The sequence below is a fragment of the Microcebus murinus genome, chromosome 1 (assembly GCF_040939455.1).
Source record: "Microcebus murinus isolate Inina chromosome 1, M.murinus_Inina_mat1.0, whole genome shotgun sequence".
NCBI lineage: Eukaryota > Metazoa > Chordata > Mammalia > Primates > Cheirogaleidae > Microcebus > Microcebus murinus.
Genome location: NC_134104.1, coordinates 117,240,139 through 117,260,938, shown reverse-complemented (window position 1 = coordinate 117,260,938; position 20,800 = coordinate 117,240,139). Strand labels below are relative to the sequence as shown.

Genomic DNA, 20,800 nt, shown 5'->3' with positions numbered 1-20,800 from the left:
AAGAGATTTTTTTATATATTAAAGCTTTTATATATTAATTGATTTAAAGAGCTTTATATATATGTATAACAGATATCAATCTTATTATATATATTAGTTAAAAATATTTCCCCCTATTTCTTGTTTGCTTTTTAGCTTTCTTTATTATACTTTTAAAATATTTTCTAGGCCAGGCGTGGTGGCTCATGCCTGTAATCCTAGCACTCTAGGAGGCCGAGGCCAGCGGATTGCTCAAGGTCAAGAGTTCAAAACCAGCCTGAGCAAGTGTGATACCCTGTCTATACTAAAAATAGCAAGAAATTAGCTGGACAACTAAAAATATATAGAAAAAATTAGCTGGGCATGGTGGTGCATGCCTGTAGTCCCAGCTACTTGGGAGGCTGAGGCAGAAGGATCGCTTGAGCCCAGGAGATTGAGGTTACTGTGAGCTAGGCTGACATCACAGCACCCTAGCCCACACAACAGAGTGACACTCTGACTCAAAAAAAAATATTTTCTATTTCCCCCCAAAATGATGCATGTAGTTATCACAAAAGTCAAAGTACTATAAGGCTTATAATAAAATAGAAGTCTTTTGTCCCACCCCTACTCACTAAGTACCTGATTCCCAGAAGCAACCGTTCTCACCTCTTTTAGTTGTTTCTCTGGCACTTACCTTCAATTTCTAAATAATGATAAGCTTGTATCACTTTTCCTTATTATATCAATTTTAGACATTTTCTATTGACTTCTGTCAATGGATTTTGAAAATTTATCACTTTCATATCAGCTTCTCCTTCCCTTCTGTTTGACTCTAGGACATTTATACCATCTGTAGGCTCTCTCTACATATGTATCATTTAATTTTCAGTTAGGTCAATGTACAGCATTTGTATTATTTTGACTGTTTAAATATTATTTGTATTAGAACTAAATAATTTACTGTGGTTAGATTTCCATTCCTATCAGCTCTTTGTTTTTCCTAGAATTAGCCATAGCCTCAGGTTTTTGTTTGTTCACTTGAAAGTATTGGTTTTTGTAGGTCCAACATAGTTGAATATTTTCAATTTCACATATTCCAATCTAATACACACCTTTCACTAATTCTTCCTAAATGCTCAAATATATAATAAAATCACTCTCACTGTGAGAGCACAATGAATAAGATATTTTTTCTTGAAGATACCATCCTGGAGCCCTTCATCCTCTTACAGTAGTCCTCCTGCTTAGGTTGCATCTCAACCTCCTGCTTAGGTTGCAAGATGCAACCTGAGAAGGGGGGTTGCTGTGTCCGGTGTGCTATGCCTGGCGTTCTGGAGTCCACAGGTCCACTGGGATAATTTCTTAGACGGTAAACCATAGTCAATTTTTTGGTTGGGATAGAGGTAAAAATATGAGATTCCAGTTTTTCTTTTTATAAACATTTAACTGATTCTTCTGCTTTCAGTCTTTATCCCTTCTGGGAGATTTTGGTGCTTTTGGCTTCTGAGCCTCTCAAGGGTTCTGTGGATAAACTGGATTGCTTCTCATTGTCATAAGCCTTTGTGACTCTTGGGTTTCCATTTTCTTGCTCTGCTAAGTCAGTTACTACCATCTAACCACTGTTATAATTTTTCCCATCACTCATCTGCTTTCACCTCTTTCACTTTCTTTGCTTTTGTGAATCTATACCATCTTTATTGTTTTATGAAAAACTGCCCAAAATTTTGAAACGGGTAAAAAAATATTAGTGAGTGTTCTGTCTAGCCCACATTCAGGTTATCTCTGCCTCTGGCTATTTTACAGTTAAAGAAAAGTTAACTTGCAGAACTGAACATAATGCAAGTATTTCCAGTCTATACCTATGTAAATTATTCCTGACCACAGCAGTGCAAGTAGGTTTTGTCCAGTAGGGAATGTAAATCTCTGCAAGTCAAATCCTCATTTGAATTAGTAGTAACATCTTACTGGTTCCCACATTAATTAATGAGTTAATTTAAAATCTTTGCCAAGTGTTCATTTTATATTTATGTGAGTTATGATATTATCTTTTGAAAAAATGATATTTTAACAATTTTGGAGTTCCTGCTAAGGTACAAAATAAATTCACCTGGCAGAGCCAGGTAAACTATGTGCCCAGAGAAGTACACTTCATGAGCAGCTTATGCCAAGACACATTTTATTCTTGGCTTCTGTAGGTGAATACCAAGTGGCAATAGAACTTTAACATTGCCAATTCTATATTCTCTGGGATTTTTTTCTCCCTCTCAATTAAATTTGTGTTTTGTTTTTGTTTTAGATTCATTTATGGCCAATAGGTTATACTTCATTGGTAGTAGCAATGACTGGGAATTTGGCTTTAAGGTCTGACCATTTGGTGATCTCTGTAGATAGGTGATAGGTTTCTATTCTCTGTTGGGTAAGAGATGGCAGAGAATCTGGTTTGTTTGCTTCCATGTTTGTCCATTTTGAATGCAAATTAATTTAAAATGTCATGCCTACTTGAAAGGATACTTCTTTGATATCCGGAATGGTATTATTTTTTTTAATTTGTGTCTCTTGTGTCACTTGACTTGTGGCTCAAATTGTAGAATTGAAGCTATAAACACTCTAACTGCCTATAATTAGGAAAAGTCTTTGCCTCTCAATGTGTGTGTATATTTTCCTATTTCTGGAGGGTGTAAATAAATTAGATTACAAAGTCTTTTAAATTAAAGGAGCTTTGCTCTTATTGGTTTATAGAATAAATAAGTGCCTATATAAAATCCCTAAAACATAAGGTAATTAAATTTCTACTACTTTAATATGCTATAAAAATGTACTAAAAATGGTGCTTCCTAAAGCTAACTCAAAAACCTTTTAAGAATCTGAATTCACATAACTAAAATAAATGTTTGGCAAACAAGACTAGTGTACCAATGTGGGTTCATAAAAACATCTTTGTTTTCCCTGATTTATCACTTTTAGGTATAGTACAAGAAAATAGTTTATTCTACTTGGGCATGCTTTTCCTAAGCACTTTTTTACTGGTCAAATAAGCTAGCATTACTTCTATGTAATATTTAAGACTATGAAAAATGTAAATTTATGTTCAATTAAATTGAATCATTATTCTGACAAACTTTTTATTTCAATAGTAATTTATGATTTGTAGTATGTCATATTGAAAATAATTTCCAAGATATATAGGTAACTTAAAACCTTGAACTGATATCAAATTAAACTAATTGGTATGTAATCCATAGATATCTAGGTATTTTCTAAGTGGATAGAACACCAACACATTGATTACTAAGGATAACTTTGCTTGTTTCTATATGATATCAGGGAAGCCACAGCCACGGGTCATGTTAATGAATGTGCTCATTTTTGCCACACAGGGATGCATGTGACTGTAAAAACTTGCACTATGAGTTTGTTAATCTGCTAAAATGCTTCAGTATGACAGAAAGTTCTTAATTATCCAGTCTCTAGTTTCTTCTGTGAAATAGAAGCTAATAACTTCAGTTAAAAGTTATAATTAATATGAGTGGTCCCAACTCCACCTGGAACAATAGTGACAGAAATGCAACTGTTTCTCCTTAAAAGCAGCAGTTCTTGGGATTTTTTTTGTTTTCATACCACTTCACCCTTATTGAGGACCTCAAAGAGCTTTTGTTTATGTGGTTATAACTATTTGTGTTTAGTATATTAAAATCAAAACTGATAAATATTTAAAATACTCATTTATTCATTTATTTGAAGATGGCAATGATAAATGAAATATGTTATGATATCATATCATTTCATAAATGATATATCATTTATCATATATTATTTTGTAATAATATTAACATGTTATCATAACATGCATATCATTTCATTTATGAATGATATGCTATGATATTATATGTGAAATGATATATCATTTATGAAATGATATATATTTATGATATATCATTTCATATATAATATATCATAGCATATCATTCATAAATGAAATGATATGCATGATCATAAATGCATGTTATGATAACATGTTAATATTATTACAAAATTAATTTTGAACTTGTGAATCATCTGAGATCTGTATTAGAATAAAAGTGTCACCAGAGTATTAAAGAGCATAATAAATGAATTTACTTGCCTGATTTATACTATTAAGTCTGGAAAGCTTAGTATTTAAGCTAGCAAATGTGTTAAAAATTTTTGCAACATTCACTCAATCTTGATGGGCTTGCTTTCTTGATATACTGATTAATGTCTTCACCTATAGTATGAATGGTTATTCATTCTAGGTTAAACAACCTTCCTGATTTGCCAGGGACTGAAGTGTTTCCTAGATGTGGAACCGGAACAGTCCTGGAGAAAACAGGATAGCTGGTTGCCCTATTCACTTTCTGTGTAATCTGCCTAGAAAGCAAAGATTCTGTGATTTACCTGAATAATTTTACATCCTGCATGTTGACTTTATGCTCTTAGTTATGAAAAAGAAGGAGGAGGGGAGGAGGAGGAGGAGGAGGAGGAGGAGAAGGGGAGGAAGAAAAGGAGGGGGAGGAGGAGGGGGAGGAGAAGAAAAAGATTAAGAGGAGGAGGAGGGAAAAGATAAGGAAAAACATTGCTCACTTATGAAAGTGCTAAGGTTATTTACAATCATGTTGCCCTCTATATGTTTAAGTATTTTATTGTCACTTTGATTCAGTAGGAAACTGAGTACTATTTCTCAGGCACCCAGGATCCTATCTTAATCAAGTGTCCAAATCTTCTCTAACCTTTTCTTTTTTTATTTTTGCCTTTCAAAAATAAGGTCTGATATATAGACAAAAATAAAATAAAACTTGCAGGACATCTTTTACACCTAAAACAGTCTTTGAAATTTCTCAAAAGCTTCCTGGAAAATCATAAAGATTTGTTCTTTTACCTCATAAAAAGAGGTACTAGGAATAATTAGGTTTGGTTGGGTGCATGGGAAGAGTTGTCAAATCAGGAGAGGTACTGAGTCATTCGTAGGTTAAATTTGTATAGGGAAGATGCTATTAATATAAATATTTCAGAAACTTTATGCCTTATGAGATATTTGTCAATGCTTTGATTTCTGTATATGTTTTAATTTTAAGGAAAACACTGATCAAAAGTCTTATAAAATAGTTCTTTTTTTTTTAATGGCTCAAGCACAGCAGTTTATTTCTCACATAACAGTTCAAAGCAGATGCTCCTGTTCACCCAAGAGCTTTCCTCTGTCAGTGATTCAGGGATGCTGGCTTTCTCCATCCTGTGGTTTCACCATCATTTCCTGGGACTTCATCATCTGCAATCAGCCATGGGAAATGGAAAGAGTGCCTGGAGTGGGCACACCTGCTTCAAAAAAGCTTTGGCCTGGAAGTATCCCATATCACTTCTGCTCACAATTCACGCGTGAGAACCAGTCACATGGGCACACCAGAGGCAAAGGGGGCTGGAAATTGTAATCCCTGGTTGGAAGTCTCTTTCTTTTTTTTTTTTTTTTTTTTTTTTGAGACAGAGTCTCGCTTTGCTGCCCAGGCTAGAGTGAGTGCCGTGGCGTCAGCCTAGCTCACAGCAACCTCAAACTCCTGGGCTCGAGTGATCCTTCTGCCTCAGCCTCCCGAGTAGCTGGGACTACAGGCATGCGCCACTATGCCCGGCTAATTATATATATATATATCAGTTGGCCAATTAATTTCTTTCTATTTATAGTAGAGACGGGGTCTCGCTCTTGCTCAGGCTGGTTTTGAACTCCTGACCTTGAGCAATCCGCCCGCCTCGGCCTCCCAAGAGCTAGGATTACAGGCGTGAGCCACAGCGCCCGGCCGGAAGGCTCTTTCTGAGAGACATGGGAAGGGGTAATTTTAATAGACACCTACCTACAACCACCACATCACCTAGTACCAACTGATAAACAAAAGGCTCCAGGAGAACCACTTGAAGATATCGGAGGTGCTCACAAGAAGGGAAGACTACCACCTCAACCCTTTTGGGTGGAGGCTTACTGAGCTGAACAATCTCAATCTTGCTCTGGCATTGCCTTCCAGAGAGGGGCAGAGTTCTTAGGACATCTTAATGTATATCCACAGATGGGGGAGAAGAGATGCTTCTGAGTCCAAAGACTAAAGCTTGCTTTTTGTCTGGGTATTTCTTTTTTAAAATCAATTAATTAATTAATTAATTATTTTTAAAGTTCAGAATATTATGGGGGTACAAACATTGTGATTACATATATTGCCTTTGCATCACCCAAGCCAGAGCTACAAGTGTGCCTATCCCCCAGACAGTGTGCTCCACACCCGTTAGCTATGAATTTAAAAATATGGAACCCTTCACGAATTTGCATGCCATCCTTGCGCAGGGGCCATGCTAATCTTCTCTGTATAGTTCTAATTTTAGTATATATGCTGCCGAAGTGAGCAACTTATAAAATAGTGCTGTTGAATTTTCCTGTATTTATCTGAGTCTTAGTGTTTTACCTGATGATATTGAGCAACTATGTATTTCAATTGTTCTTTAAGATATTGATTGGCCAACAGCCTTTTTTCTTTTTTAAAAAAGCTTGAATTGAGTGATTTTTAGATCAGTGGTTCTCAACAAATATCAGACCTACTCACGAAGTTTTGTAGAAATAGAGCTGTCTAAGCCTTTTACTCCAGACTTACTGAATCTTTTTACTTGATATTCTTGATATATTAATATAAATGCTATAGCTAAAGATTATTAGATATTTTGATATTAAGAATTTTTTCTCTATGAAAATCTATTCATATAGTTTAATAAAGTAAATATTCACTGACTTCTTAGAAAGTAGACCGAATTATTACCCTAGGAGATATTTGTTTAACTTCTTTTGGTAAATGGTTTTATTATCTTTGTTTTGCATGCCACCAACCAACCAGCATTCCTTGTGTTATTCTTGCATTATTATTATTATGGATTCTCATCAGTCCTTTTACATTTGGAGGTTTTCATTAATAAAATAACCACAGGTCTGTCATTTATTTATAAGTAGTTTTTGTTTTACTCTAATGCTTGCTGAAATCTCTCCAATTAGCTATAGGCTAGAGTTTGTGTCTTCAACAAAGAAAGACAGGCTCAGAGCCTTATGGAAAAAGACAATTCAAATGCTGACTTTTCCAAAAATTGACTCTTAGGTAGGGGTTTCTGAGCTGGAATCACTTAGTCAACTTTCAGATCATATCAGCGGATGGAACCAGGATTTCTAGAACTCTTTTTAGTTGAGAAACAGGTGGCCTCATGAGACTACTATCCATGTATACATTTGTATCAGCTATAAATAATGATGGTTTTGCCTCCTTACTTCCAATTTTTATACTTTATTGTTTTCAATTGTCTAAATGCAATGGCTAATCTTTCCAGAAAAATATTAAATAACAGTGATGATAACAGACATCCTTTTCTTATTCTTGATTTTAGTGAAAGTGCTTTTAATGTTTTACCCATAAGATTGATTAGTTTCTAGTCTAATATATCTTGTTAAGAAGTCAGCCATTCATGTCTATTTTATTAAGCTTTTATTTTTAAGTTAGTAGTAGATGTTCAGCATCATATGACATTCTTCTTTGACATATTTATATAAGAAATCACATTGAATCTTCCTTATATTCTAGGAATTAACACCATTGTTTATGGTATATTTCTTAATGTGCTTCCTGATTATATTTATTTCGAATATTTACATTTATGAATAAGGTTAATACATCTTTTTCTTTATTTAGAACATATTGTCTGATTTGTGTATAAATACTGCATTGGTTTGTAAAATGAATTTGGAAGCTTTTCTTCTTTTTCTCTTTGTTCTAGATTGTTTTATATAAGAGGTGTGAGGATTGGAAGACTAAAACTATCCTTATTTGAGGTTATAAAATCATTTACCTAGGAAAAATCAGAAAAAAACACCCAATCTGTCAGAACTCATAAGAGTTTTCCAGATATAAGAACTACCTACAAAAATCAATAGCATTGCCCTATGCCAATTGTAACTTACTGAAAAAATGTAATAAAAAAAGAAGAAATTGTTCACAAGGGCAAAAAATCTACAAAGAACCCAAGAATTAACAGAAGCAAAAACATACACTATCTCTAAGGAGAAATCTTAAAATCTCGTTAAAGGACACAGAAGATGATTGAATAAAAGGGGAGACATTCCATGCTCTTGGATTGGGTAATTTAACATTGTAAAGGTTTCTATCCCCCATAAATTCACCTATAAATTCAATATACTCCCAAATAAAATTCCATGTAGATTTTTCTGAATATGATAAAATTACTCTAAAATTTATATCGAAGGATAAAGGCCCATGAATAGCTAGGTTTTTATAAAGAAGTCACTTTATAAAGAAGAGTGACAGTTGGGGATTTGTCTTATCGGATATTAAGATATACTACACAGGCAAAGTAATAAATACACAGTGATATTAACACAAGTTCAGACAAATAGACCAATGGAGCAGAACAGAGAGCTCAGAGACAGACCCCTGTGTATATGGGAAGTTAATGTACAATGGAAGTGGCCCCACAAATCAGTGGGAAAAGGATGGAGAATGAGCAAACTAGTTCATTATACAGAGAAAAATAAGACGAGGTATCTCCCGAATATCCTATACAAAGGTGCATTCTAGATAAACTAAAGATCTAAATGTTAATGGTAAAAATATATAATTTTGGATGAAATTGTGGGAGCCATTTTTGGACCTTTGAAAGGAAGTCTTCTTAAACAAAACTTCAGAAGCTCAAACCATAAGGCAAAAAAAAATTATTACATTTATTACATATATAAATGAAGAGTTTTGGAAAATAATAGAGAAATTTCTAACATTAAAAAAAAATAAATTTCTAACATTTCTCTCCCCAAATTAAGGATTTCTGTTCAACATAGGATATCACTGATAAGATTAATTTATAACAGAATGGGAAAAGACAGTTGCAATATCTAAAATCAAATGAATAATGTCTAGAATATACAAGAAATCCCTGTAAATCAATGAGAAAGAGACAATAATCCTAATTTTTTAAATGGGAAATGGACACATACTAGCACTAGTACTAGCACAGAAAAGAAAACTCAAAATTATATAATAAAGGTATAAAATGGTGTGCAAAGTCATCAGGAGTCAGAGAAGCATGAATTAGACAATAATGGGATATCACTTTATAGCCGTTAAACCAGCAAAGGTAGAAAGCTGGGTGATGCCAACTGTGGCGGGAATTAGGGGACACAGGGATATGGCAGCTTGAGGACGTGTAGGTGACGCAGCCATCCTGGAGCACAATCTGGCCCTATTCAGTCAAACACATTAAGTCTACACATTGCCTATGTCTTTCCATTTCTGTTCCTGAGTGAACATCCTGAGGCAATTTTCACATAGATCCTTGAGGGGATTAGGTAGAGACATAGTAGGAAACCTGTGTATCCATCACTGGGAAGGTGGAGAGGTGAAATATAATGGATATACATCATGGAATATTATGAAGCAATTAGAGGCAATTTATTAAATGTATACAGAGCAACACGAAGAACCCACCCTATGAATGGAGCAAAAAAATAAAAATAAAAAAAAACAAGAAACACAGTGAAATATATAATGCAATGCCATTTATATAGATTAAAGATATAGTACCACAAAACATTACATATCTTGTAAAAATATGTTGACACTAAACCTATTTATATGGTTCCTTATGGAGAAGGAGGGAATGAGAGAACAAAGTAAAACAGAAATAAAGTTATTGTCACCAAAAAAAAAAAAAAAGAGGAAATCTTGAAAGAAAAAATGCAATGGCATTATTTGTTGCTTAATGATTTAATAAAAATTTGCCTATGAAACCATCTGGGCCTAGTGCTTTTGTGAGAAAGGGTAGTTCTTTGACAACTTTCTCAATTTCATCTAAGGTACTTGATCTCTTTTGATTTTCTGTCTATTCTAGGATCAGTTTTGGTCTTATTTTATTTTATTAATTTTTTTATTTCAAAATATTATGGGGGTACAAATGTTTAGGTTATGTATATTGCCTTTGCCACACCCAAGTCAGAGCTTCAAGCATGTCCATCCCCCAGACAGTGTGCACCACACCCATTAAGTGTGAATATACCCATCCCTTCCTCCCCACTCCCACGCCCGAGACCCAATGAATGTTACTACTAAATGTGCACTTAAGTGTTGATCAGTTAATACCAATTTGATGGTGAGTACATGTGGTGCTTGGTTTTCCATTCTTGTGATACTTGAGACAGGGTCTCACCCTCTTATTTAGGCTGGGATACAGTGGTATGATCATAGCTCACTGTAACCTCAAACTCCTGGGCTCAAGTGATTCTCCTGCCTTGGCCTCCCAAAGTGCTAGGATTACAGGTGTTAGCCACCATGCCTGGCCTGGTCTTTCTTATTTTACTTGAAAATCTTCCATTTCTTGAAGAAATAGTATCAGTGGCTATTTCCCCATTCTATCTTTAATTTGGTTTTATTTATGCTTTACTTTTTCTTATTTGGTTAGCTAGTGGTCCCTTATTTTTAAAGATCTAACCTTTGGGTTTATTCTGTTTTTCTATTTTCAATGTCATTAATTTCTGCTTTTTGCCTCAGCAATTTCTTCTTCCTATTATCCTTAGGCTTATTTTGTTATTTTTTTCCTAATTTTTAAATTCTTAATTTAATTATGTCCATACTTTCTTTGTTGAGTAATATTCAGTATTTAAGGGCATGAATATTTCCTCTGAGCCCTGTTTTAACTATATTCCTTAAGATTTTATATGTAGTGTTATTTTAAAATCCTTTTACTTCGAAATAGTTATAGACTCACAAGAGTTGCAAAAATAGTCCAGAAAGGTTCCCTGTACCCACCATCTAGCTTCCCTTATATAATGATAGAACATGATCAAAACTAGGAAATTGATTGGTACAATTAATACAATTAACTAGACTACAGATTTTACACAGATATTGGAAGGTTTTGCATGTTTTCATTTTTGCGTATCTTTGTGTACACTTTTATGGTATTTAGTCACATGTGTAGACTTGTATAACCATCAACACAGTCCTGATACAGAACTGTTCTGTTCCCACAAAGGAGCTTTCTCATGGTGTTCCTCTACTGCCCCTTAGACTCACCTCCTTCCACCTCTTCCCCAGCCCCTGCCACACACCCATGTGTTCGTTCTCCATCTCTATAATCTTGTCATTTAGATAATGTCATATACATGGAATTGTACATTATATAACTTTTGAGATTGGCTTTTTTCACTTTGAATTATGCCCTAAGATCCATTCAAATTGTAAGTATCAACAGGTTGTTCCTTTTGTACTGCATCCAAACATAGCATGGGTGTTCCACAGTTTCTTTAACCTTTCACTTGCTAAAGGACCTTTGAAATTGTCTTTATTTTTTGGCTATTACAAATAAAATGGATATCAACATTCATGCACAGGTTTTTGTGTGAACATAAGGTTTCATTTCGCTGGGAAAAATACCCATGAGTGTGATTGCTGGATTGTATGGTAAGTGTATGTTTTATTTTTTAAGTAACTGACAGACTCATTACCAGAGTTTCCCTACCATTTTGTATTCCCATCAGTAATGCATGAATGATCCAGTACTTATCCATCTTTGCTAGCACTTAGTATTATCAGTATTTTAGTTTTTAGCCATTCTAACAAGTATTTGACAGTATATCATTGTGGTTTTAATTTGCATTTTCTTAATGTCTAATGATGTTGAACATCTTTCAGTGTGTTTATTTGCTATCTTAGTATCTTCATTGGTGAAGTGTTTGCTCAAGTTTTTTGCCCATTTTCTAATTGGATTTGTTTTCTTGCTGTTGAGTTTAGAGAGTTCTTAATTTATTTTGGATATGAATCCTTTGTTGAATATGTGATTTGTAAATATTTTCTCCCAGGTAGTTTTAAAAATTATCATCAATTTCTAACCATTTTGTGATTTAGGTTTTGATTTACAGTTTGATCCAAAGGTTTTTTTTAAGAGAGTTAATGGACCACAAAAAGAATGGAATTTATTAATGGCACAGTGTCAGTCAGGAGAGGTTATCCAGGTCTGATGGAAAGGCATCTTGCTTAGGTGGGGATTTTAGCTGACTCTTGAAGAATAGGTAGGGCTTGGGGGGAAGATCTGTGGTTGATTATGGCAACCTTGAGGGTTATAAATCAGGGGCTATAAAATGGTGAGAGTCCTAAAGTACAAAACAGCAGAGATTTCATTAAGAAATCCCTAGGCATTATCTTAATACCCTAGATTAGGTGATGCAATCCCAACCTCATCTAGAGAACAGACCCTCTCAGAGGTGACCTCTTCTGTGGGACAAAGGTCCCCACCTATGGCTACGTGGCAGGAAGATTTCTTAACACGGTCTGGAGGTCTTCCTAGAAGGGCCACAAATGAAAGCATAGTCAAGGTTGGGCTGATAACCACAGTGTGTGAAGTTCAGGCTATTAATTAACTTATTTGCACAGTCTAGTACCCAGTAACTCAGAAAGTACAGGAAGGCGTGGGGATGGAGAGGAGAACAGTATGAGACCAGGTCCTACGTGGCTGGAGGAAGTCTGATGGAGGCGCTAGGTGATCAAATGGGTCAATAAGAAGGAGCTCTTTGGCATGCAACCTGCCGTGGCCCTTGTGCCAAGATTACAGCAGTACCAAACAAATTGCAATAGAGTGAAATTAGTTAGGAAAGCTTTGGTCAAGAGATCTTCCTGGAGGAGGGACTTTATGAGGAAGTTCATAAGAATTTGCTAGAAAGGGAAGGACCAGGCATCTTTCGGGGGAAAATGGGAAGAAAAATAGTGTAGTTCAGAAACCATCACATTCACTTTAGTAGACAAGCCTGGCTCAAACAGAAAGTGTGTGTCCAGGATTTTCAGAGAAGGGACTTAGGGGCCTTAAACACCCAAATGAGGAGGGCACATGCTCTATGACAGGAGTTAAAGTGCCATCGTGGGCACAAGCAGTTCCCCAAAGTCTCTCCCCAACCACTTGTCATGGTGTCTGAGATGTCACGGAGCATCTATGAGCATTTCTTTGCATTAAGATTCATTGGTCCCTTCAGGTTCTTCTTCTAGAAGCAAAAAGTCTGAAGAAATTTCTTTCCTCTGATAATCTCCCCACACAGTGGACCAGCCCAGTGTACTCCATCTGGGGCTGCATATCTGTGCTTGCTAGAAATTTCCCCCCTTACCTTTCCAAATATCCATCCAACTTTCGAGGGGTCTTTTTAGACTACTGCATCCCACATTGCTCTCTATATGCCAGTGAGCTCCTGGGGCACTGTCTGGGGTAATCATTTGACCCCTGGCCTTGATGTAACATTTCTTTGGTGAATGGCCCAGCCATGGCCCCAGCAATTAGCAGTGACCAATACACATTTGTGGAGAAACGAAAGACACCAGGGGGACATCTCAATCCTTTAAGGACATTTTGAAATTGTTATCTGACATCGTTCCCATCTGTTTATTTTATTTCGCTGGGGTTTTTGTTGCTGTTGTTTTGTTTGTCTTGGTGCTTTCTGTATTTTGGCATATAACAACAGAAATTTATTCTTTCAGTTCAAGAGGCCAGAAGTCAAAAAATCCAGGTGAAGTCAGGGTTGGTTCCTTCTGGAAGTTCTGAGGGAGGGTCTGTTCAGTGCCTGTCTCCTAGTTTTTAGTGGTTGCCAGCAATCCCTGACATCCTTTGTCTTGTAAACATGTCACTACAATTTTTGCCTCCATATTTAAATAACCACCTTCTCTGTGTGTGTCTTTCTGTCTTTTATAAGGATAATCTTATTGGATTTAGGGCTCACGTTAATCCAGTATGATCTCATCTCAATCCCTACTTTAATCACATCTCCATTGGGTTTTAAGTAATTAAATTTCTAAGAGAACCACAATTTTATTGTATTCTCTAATTCTTCTCTAGGATATAGAACAAGCTGAGGTTTGTTAGCTCTTCCCCCCACCTCTGCTACAGTCACCCATTTTTCTAGCTTTTTGGCATCCAAGCTGTAAAATACAGCCTCATGGGAAGGGCATAGTCTTGGCATCATAAAGACCCAGGTGTCAATTCCAATGCTGCTGCCTCTTGGTTCTGCCTGTAAATGCCTATGGAGTGGAAAGGAAGTCCTGCCATCAGCAGGTATGCCAGACACATGAGGTCCAGAGGACTGGGCACAGTGGTCTTTCCTGGTTCCCATCAAGACACTGTCAGTCCACACAGAGGCCACCCTGATGTGTCTCTGAGAGTTCCTGTATTAGTTATCCATTGATATAGGATAAATTACCCTCAAATTTAGTAGCTTGAAACAACACAAACATTTACTCTCTCACAGTTCTATGGGTCAAGAATTTGAGAATAGCTTAGCTGGACTAGAGAATCTTCTTTAAGTTGTGGCTCACAGGCTGTTGCTCTCCACATGGGCCTCCACAGGGCTGCTCAGGCATCCTCATGACCTAGTGGCTGGCTTCCTTTAGATCAAGTGGTCCAGAAGAGAGAGCAAGGAGGAAGCTTTTATGACCTACCCTTGGAAGTCACATGCCATCACTTTGGCCACAAGTCCACATTCAAGAGGAAGGGAATTAGTTTCCACCTTTTGAAGTAAGGTGTGTCAAATAATTTGCCAAAATATTTTAAAACCACCCCAGCTCTCTTCTCCACCAGGTCTCCACTGGCTTCACCTACTTGATCTTACTACTACTCTGCTCCCCTCACCTCCTAAGCCCCATCCCTGAGGTGCAGGATCTACATCAGAGGGGTGAGTTTGTGTGGGGCAGTGGATGTCAGATTCAATCCTAGAAGCCTTTGGAACAAGTGGAGGGGGCTTTGGTTCCTTCCAACTTTAAAACTTAAGTGTCTTCAAGAAAACTCTTTCTCTGGTTAATACTGAGCCTGCATCTTGTTGTATGGCCTCAGTGCTCTCAAAATGTTCTTATTTAGTATTCCAAAGAAACTCTCCCAATAAAAGATGGGTGAGGTAAGAAAGAAAGGGGTTAGGAAGAAAGGAAACCCTATTTTGACATATGTAAGTGCATAATTTTAAGCAATTTCACTAACTTCTGAGAGATTCAATTTATCCGGAGCTTGAGGATAGTAACATTTATCTCACAATATTGTTATATTAGGACTATTTTAGTTGCAAGTAATAGAATCCCAACTTATGCTAGTTAAGGCAAAACAAAGAATCAAATTGGCTGACAAGTAAAAGGTCCAGGGTTAGGGTGGCTTCAGGAAGGACTGGATCCTGATGCTCAAATGATGAAGCACCTCTTCATCTCTTGCCTCTACTTTCCTCCATGGAGGCGTCATTTCAGCCAGGCTCCATCCATGTGATGGGTCTCAGCAGCTCCAGGCTGACACTCTACCCCTTTGGTATTCCCAAATGATAGAGAATATCTCTTCCCCAGTTAAACCAAAACCCCAAGATTATGTATTTGTCCCAGTCCAGGGACCTTGAGTTGGATTGGCCAGGTCTGTGCTGTGTGGAAATGGCTGAGGGTAAGGGAGGTCGATCCTATCTGAGCTTCATCAACTTAGTGTTAATGCCAGAAGAAGAACAGATGTGCAACAAGCAAATTGGCAGTGGCCCACTGCACTGATTGTGAAGATTGAAGGAGATAAAGGATATACACTGGCTGGTATTTGATGAGAAAATTTTTTCTGGATTCTTCTCCTTTCCTCTCCCTCCATATTTGATCATTTGGTAAGTTCTTTGCATTCTCCCTTAGCATTGCTGTTTGCAACTGCTCCCTCCTCTCCATCCTGCTGCCTTGCTATGGCCCCTCACTGCTGCTGTTGGACTATTGGAGCACCACACCACTGACTCCACTCTCATTCTCTCGGAGTACCTGAATCTGAACTTGGTTCTGGATGATCCATCATTTCCACACTCTTTCCAACATCCCCTTGTCTACAGAGGTCCATGTGGATGGTTTATGCCATAGAAAGCTGGCTGCAGGTGGGTGGTAGAGTAAGCTGGCTGGGATGGAGTGGAGATGCATGGTAGCCACGATCCTGACTCTAAGGTTCCCATTGCAGCCCTGGAGACCAGAGCATCTGTGAGCTGAGGGAAACCAGAGGACCAGAGTGCACTACAGCTTCTCAGTCTCTACATCCAAGTAGCTTCACTCTCCATCTCCCCCATGGGAGAAGCAGCACTTTCTATTCTTTGAGCTACAATAGAAAGTCCCTGGCTAAACTTGCTGGCCAGCTCTGCAAGGGTATTCATAGTGAAGCCAGATGGAGTTTGATTTTGTGCAGGCTCATTTATTTGTTTTAAATTTTATTTATTTTAACTAGCTTAAAAAGTCTTTATCATTGAATATTTCAAACATCTACACAAGCAGACAGGATAGTTGAATGAATTCCATATACCCATCACTCAGCTTCCACATTTATCAACTTATAGCCAGTCTTATTTTGTCTCCATTCCTGCTACTTCTTCCCTCCCCACTTATATTGAAACAAAATCCCAGGCGTTATACCCTTTTATCCTCAAATATTTTAGTGTGTATCTCTAAAAGATAAGAACTCCTAAAATACTTGACCATAAAGCCAATATCATACCAAAAATTTAGCAGTATAGTATTTCCAGTAATATAAAATATTAGTTATTTAACAAACTTCCCTAATTATCTCATATTTTTGTTTTAGTTTATTTTGTTTTTACAGTTCTTTTTTTTGAATTGGGATTCAAATAAGAGCCATAAAGTACAATTAGTTGACATGTCTCCTGAGTCTCCCTTAAGGCAGTAGGTTCCCTCTCGGTACTATTGTTCTTTGCAATTTATTTTTTGAAGAAAGATATTCTTTTGTTTGTCTCATAGGGGTTCTCAGTCAACATTTTACTGATTGCATTCCCATAATGTCCTCTAACATGTCCTTCTGTCTCTGCATTTTCTGTAAATTTGTAGCTGGATCCAAAGACTGGGTGAGGCTCAGAGTTGATCTCTTGGCAGGACCACATCACAGGTGGTGTTGTATAGGAGGCACAAACACCATCTGGTTGATTCTCTGTTTTGTGATACTAACGGCCATTGATGATCATTGCCTCAACCCATTAATTAATTAGAAGTTAACTTTTCTTAATTATAAAAGAATATACTCTCATGTTAAATGATATAACATGATATAAGGTGAAAAGTAAATTCATGTGCCATGCTTTTTTCCTAGCCCTCTAAATGTCACTCTTTAGAGGTAACCATGTTTACAAGTTATCATGTGTTTGCAATAATTTTAAAAAGTTGATATAATTTTCAGGAAAATGAGTATGTATTGTGGATGAATGGTAAGTGTGGTACGCACACACAACCCTACATGACTGTGTATAAAACATCAATTATATAAAATAAGATATATATAAATATATATTTTATATGGTGTTATATTTATATAAACATTATAGGAGACAATAGCAATACAAGACAACCACCTAAGGAAATCTCAAGAGGCACAGGATTAATTGCCAAATGAGTGACTATTTTAGAAAAGATTCCTTTTTAGTTTAAAGTATCAAAACCCTACTGGCTTAAGCCTGAAAGAGAAATGTGATATGAGGTTACAGGAATAACTCTTGAGAAGTGTCACTTGGTCTGACAAAGGATTGTCATGTCCAAGATCATAGCAGCTGACTTCCCAGGCTCTCTCTGCCCGTTTGTTTCACTGTTCTCTCTACAGAAATGCCCTCTCTGCCTTTCCATTCACAAGACACAAAACGCCCCTCTCACTGCCCCCGTCCCAGACTTTGGGTCCTCAAGACGAGCAACAGCAGAGACTGCCGGGCATCTCTGAATCCCAGTTCCGGTTCCCAGGAGAGAGCTGATTGGCCCTGATGAGTCAAGTGTCCATCTGCCCCTGGTCCAATCAGCTATGGCTGCAGACGGGCAGGGAAGCCCAGCTGTGCAGCAGCTCAGTCTCCTCCTCAGCACCTGTGTAAGGGGCTGGTCTCAGAGAACAAGGGAAGGTTATGAGATGGGCAGATACCCACCAAATGGTGTGGCAGTCAGTGTTCTTTATTACAAACAGAACCCACTTTAGTCTAAGTGGAAAAGGAATAGGTATCCCACACTCTCTAGAATCAGCTCGGAAGCTATGCATCACAAAGCAATGCACAATCTACCCTGCAGTGCTACTTACTGTCCTCTGCCAGCGTAGACAATGCCCGTGAAACTGGATACCAAAAACCAGAAGCTCCACCACTGCTGCCATTCCAAAGCCAATCCCTCTGCTGCCACCATTTCCAAAGGATCGAATCTGCGTAATCCACCTTCTTCACAGAGTTCTCTTTCTAAATCTCTTCACTGGGGTACATCGAACTAAGGGGACCTCGGCCTCATGCCTGCAGTGTGGTTGCAAGGCAGGCTGGGAAAGCGAGTTCTTTCTTCTGCTGATACCTGGGAGGGATGGAATTCCTACTGAAGGAAATTCCCCAGACGTGAGAGAGTTGTCCACAAGATGGCGGGCAGCCACAGATGTGACTGATGTCCACGAGGGGTGTCTAAGACACTGGTTAGAATCAGAGCTAAGTGTTAGGATTTCAAACAGGGCCTCCAGTGGGGGCGTGCAGTGCTGGAGGAGAACCATTTGGCCCCGGCATCACATTCCTGAAGGGTTTTTCAACTCTTGACATTATCTTCAAATGGACTGACACATGAAGGTTGCAGGGAGACAGTGATGAGACAGTATTAAGTTCATTCTCCACCTTTAAACTTGTGCACCAGACTGCATCAGATACACTAGGAATTCATAAATTTTATAGACCTTATAAGTATCTTGGAACTAGCACCACCTCATTATAATACATTGTATTTTTGTGTACCAAAGTATTTAACTTGTTATATGTAACCATTTAAATAATCCACAACGTTTGTAATTCTGTTGTCATTCTGAACGAGCTGAACTAGTATTTCTTTATTCGGGAGTCTGTCTAAAAAGGGGAGGTGGCCAGGATCACTCTTGAGAGGCTTGGAGTTCAAAGAAGGGGGGTTCTTTTATTTTTTAGTCTTTTAAAAAATGTTTTATTGAAGTAAAATATGCATATATAATTTACCATCTTTACCATTTTTAAGTGTACATATTAGTGGTAATAAATACATTTATGTTCATTATTTTTCAGAATGGAGCATCTTGCGGGCTGCTGGTAAGGGGACAGGAGGACCCCACACATGTCTCTGAAGGACTGGCGGGTTTGTTTTGATAATTGAAAGGAGAGGATGGGGAATGTCATCATTGTTAAGTGTCCCTATCCTTGTCCCAACTCCCTCTGAGCAGAAAGCCCATTCCTGTGACGTGGATAATCAGCAGGTCCCCACCACCTACGTTGACTCAGCCCTGCAAGCCCCCAGTTCAGAGTGGGATGTGGGGCTGGGTGGAGGAGGTGGAGAAGCCCCTAAAAACTCAGGGTTCTGAGAGCTCCAGATCTACAGGTGGGGGTGAGGTGGTATGAGGGCATCGCTCCCATCGGTATCCGTGCGGATAAGGGACATCCAGCAGAGCTAAGCAGAGTTTAATTGCAGTGCAGTGTTGAGCTGTTTAATGTGCTCCTGTAAGCAACAGTAGAAATGTCCTAGTTAATTGATACAGAGATTACAAATTAGGGCTTCCAGAGAGGTTCTTGGGGTTCACCTTGTCAGGATTTTCTTGTGGGATGGTTTTGGAGGCTGCTCAGAGAATGACATTTGAAGGACCTTGGGATCCCAGTGCTTCCTGCCTGAGTTGCTGCACATGGCAGTTCTGGGTTTTGAAAGTTTGAAATTATGTGATGTAAATATATTACTAAGTTCTCACTTAGAGCATATTGTGAAATATTGTGAACTTCAGTTCAAAATGTCAAAAATCCCATACTTTCCAAGTTGGCAGACACAGGGAAGTGTGAGATATGTTAACTATTCCCACAACCTAGCGGTGATGGGTGTGGGTGACACACAACCTTATCCTTCGTCAGCTGCTGTGGGCATCACGGTATTGTTGCCGTGCTTTGGAAGGTCGGTGAGTGATTCCATTATTAGTACCTGGTTATGTTATCAGACACTGTTAGAATTGAAACTCCTTTCTTACATCCCATAACAATGGCATCCAAGTGCTGGTTAAGTGGTGGAGCTTGCGGTAATGTTCCAAAAATGGAGCTACCACCAGCAGCTTGGGACCGGAGGTTGAGAGGTGCTAAAATGCCGCCAGGAAGGCCAAACAACCACCATGATGCTGCCAAGTTAAGTGCAAGCCATGCAAAATTTTGGATGGTGATGAGACAATGAAAAGCAGCATTAAAGCCAGAGCCTGTTTCTGCGATTAGAGATTTATGTAAAATAAGAAATGTTACTCTCACTTTGTATGTATTTCTTTGGGAAGATTAGTCTCATATGAAGTGAATTTTGAATTAAATGTGACTATCCTATGATAACTGGTATTCCTAACTGGTATTTCTCACTCTTTCTGTTTTTACTTCTGAAAGAATGGCTGCTAGATTAATTCTGCTCAAAGGCTGATGGTGTCTCTCTCCCACTCGAAAACCTCCCATGGCTCCCACTACCCACTAAGATTGATCCCAATATTCTAGCTGTTCAATCACAGTAGCTCTGAATCTTCCTTTGGGACCAGAGGCTCCTGAGGGTGGGGCCACAATCCCTCCTTCCATGCACACTCATGCCAACAGCACCACAACTCTGAATCTGCACCGGGGCCTGTCAGGTGAGGCGTTTATGTATTGCGGGTGGAGGTCTGATGGGGGTCTCAGTACTTGGCGTGGATGAAACTCGTGTTGTTCCAAACATTTCTGGATGTCCAAAACAGATGGCACTAGATCAGTGCATGGCACCTAATAGGCCTTCATTAAATATTTGTGAGATGAATGAATGGT

At 38.0% G+C, this 20,800-nt stretch overlaps 1 non-coding gene across 1 annotated transcript; it reads right to left on the bottom strand.

Annotated features, from left to right (window-relative positions):
• Nucleotides 1–6,256: 6,256 nt before the first annotated feature.
• LOC142874916 (U6 spliceosomal RNA) lies at nucleotides 6,257–6,363 on the bottom strand. Its single transcript, XR_012922495.1, has one exon. It is a non-coding gene; the product is annotated as a U6 spliceosomal RNA (small nuclear RNA).
• Nucleotides 6,364–20,800: the final 14,437 nt, after the last annotated feature.